The 2,818-nt window shown below is 35.1% G+C and overlaps 1 non-coding gene across 1 annotated transcript; it reads left to right on the top strand.

The window, feature by feature from the left end:
• The first annotated feature begins 2,002 nt into the window (after positions 1–2,002).
• Positions 2,003–2,075, top strand: TRNAQ-CUG (transfer RNA glutamine (anticodon CUG)). The gene has a single exon. It is a non-coding gene; the product is annotated as a tRNA-Gln (tRNA).
• Positions 2,076–2,818: the final 743 nt, after the last annotated feature.

Genomic DNA, 2,818 nt, shown 5'->3' with positions numbered 1-2,818 from the left:
ACACCCAGAATCCAGTCATAAAGGAAAAAACATTGAGTCTGGGTGAATATACCCAATGCAGTGGATAAGATAAGAAGAACAAAACAACCATGGGCCCCTTGATTTTTTTCAAAATCCTCCTTTGCTTTCACGTATCTAGGTGTTCCTGGGAAATTTTGTTTTATATGGTTATTCATAAATGGCACAGGAAATGTATCTAATTAGCAGGCACTAATTTGTTCTTCAGATGCTTCTTACTTGGGCAACTAACTCTGTTCTATCTGCAGGGTGAAAAAGAAGAAGGATGTATTGGTATTCCACATGTGGTAGAAATACAAATGTCATCCACCGAGACGTATTCTTAAAGGAAACCATATCGTAGCAGTTATTCATTGATATAATATTAAAATATATTATCACTTCAACACTGTATCTTAAATTTTATGCTTAAAAGAAGTTTTTCCCTGAACAATTCTCTAGGGTTGTATTTTGTTAAAATATATGCAATACTATTTTTTATTAATGATGAGCTAATTCTTCCACTTGTGTATTAAAATAATGGCATTCCCAAATTATTACTCTATAAAGATCTAAGTAAATGCTTAAAATATACATAATCAATAACATGAGATGGAACGGAATGATCATAAAACTTATTCCCTTTACGGGATTTTGCAAATAAGCAGAGGCAGAGAGGATAAACTAAAATGTAGCCTCCATTGAAGAAATGAAAGACTGGGCTTTTTTCATTGGTAGAATTTTTAAATAAACTTGGATGAACAAGAAAATATGCATTGAAAATATACTCAATGTCATTACATAATGAGACGTTTCAGACATAACAATCCGATGACTCTAACTAAGTGACTATAACCTGCATTGACTGGCATGCTATCTATAAAACCAAGTATTCCCAGAGCTCCTCACGCTTGTCCCTCCTGATGCTAATTAAAATGCTGTGGCATTGTATCATTTAAGAACTGCATTTTGCTGCTAATCAAAGAATTGTAAAATAGAAGTGAGTTAAGCATATGCAAGTGTTTCTTCTGCTCTCACATCAAATCAGTGTTGACCCCAGTGTAGGGCAGCCAGGTGGCTCCATGGCCATCTGCTCATGGCTGGTGGCAGGTGGCTCCCATTCTCATATTCCTGGTGGCAGTGGGGGAGGCATGGTCCAGAAAAAAGGTGCATCTCCTAACTGATGAGCCCCCTTTCAAGAGATTTCTCTCAAACTCCCAGGCAAAGCCTTGCAAGTACATGTCACTGGGCACTGCTAGTTGAAGATATCTTAGAAAATCGTCTTTAAGTTGTATATCATGCTGTTCCAAATAAAATGAGGGTTCTGTTGCTATAAAGAAAGGGGAACAGGGATGCTGGGATGACACATTTAGGGAAAGAAAGCAAAGTACTGTGATGTGTGTTCACGGAATGGTAGCTTGGGTGAAGAAATTCAGGTGTTTACCAAAGAGGAGAGAAATTTACCATGCTCTGATATATGCTTGGAAGTGTAGTGTATAAAACCATCAGACCTGTCTGTTCAGATATGGGACACAAGGAAAACAGGCAACCTTCAGTTCACAGTGTGGAACCTTGTAATGAAGAGTCCAGAAAATAGGGACACTACTGTAGAAACACATCAGACACATGTCAGTGTATTCAACTGTGAGGGGGAAGATTAAATTAGAAGTCTCTTCTGATCTCTTGTATGTATCATTTTTTTATTTACTATAGAAGTGTAAGATTAGTGCCTGGCTTGAGAATAGTGGACGTGCAATTTTCCTAATGGTTGATTCTTCTTCTAGACACATCTCACTAAGATTTGTACTGAGTCATTTCTAATGATCTCTTATCAATAGTCTAAGGCTATACAGAAGAACTCTATTTTCTATGGAAATATGGAGGATAAATGTACTACTAGTGTCCACTGAAAATCTAATGAACATGAAAGAGATTATTCCAGTGACTTTAATTTCTACTATACAAATCCCTTCACCTGTTATTTAAAGATCATTATTAAAGGGACACCTGGCTGGCTCAGTTGGTAGAGCATGTGACTCTGGATCTCAGGGTTGTAAGTTCGATCCCTACATTGGGTGTAGAGACTACTTTAAAAAAGTATATATATGTGTGTGTATATATATATACACACACATACATATATATGATTTTTATTAAAATACCCTATTTCTATAAAGTGAAAATTATCTCCATTTTATATTGATGTTTATTTATATTGCTTTGATATTAATTTTTCAGAAAAGAGAAAGCAATCAAAGCTTCCTGAATATTCTACAATTTATTGATACATGAATTCAGTCACTAACCATATTTTATGCATTTAAATATTTCAAGGCCCTACATTAGTCCTGTATCATCTTTACTAGAACATTCATGATTATTCAAAAGTGTGTGCTATCTATGCCTAATAGCAAATGTACCAAACTTCTCAGTATACTTTCTAGAAGAACAAATATCTCAGTAATTTCAAAATACATACTTATTTTTCAGAAATAAGAACACATTATTATGAACAATTTAAACAACTTTAAAAATCAACAGTATTTTGAAACATAAAATGCACCTTAAAATGCAAAAAAACAAAGACAAAGACAAACTGTATGATATCACCTGTATGTGGCAACTAAAAAAGCCAAACTCATAGAAACGGAGAGCAAAGTGGTGGTTACCAGGGAGTGGGGGGTGCAATGGGGGAAAAGGAAAGAGATCTCTTTCTGGAAGAATTCTGGAAGAATACAAACTTCCAGTTTTAAGATGAGTAAGTTCTGGGCATCTAATGTCCAGCTGGTGTTTATACTTAATAATCCTGTATTATATACTT

The sequence above is a fragment of the Eumetopias jubatus genome, unplaced genomic scaffold (assembly GCF_037043125.1).
Source record: "Eumetopias jubatus isolate StellerSeaLion01/CBP00866 unplaced genomic scaffold, mEumJub1_p1.0 scaffold_5, whole genome shotgun sequence".
NCBI lineage: Eukaryota > Metazoa > Chordata > Mammalia > Carnivora > Otariidae > Eumetopias > Eumetopias jubatus.
Note: the sequence above shows the minus strand (reverse complement) of the source record. Positions and strands in the feature narration are given on the sequence as shown.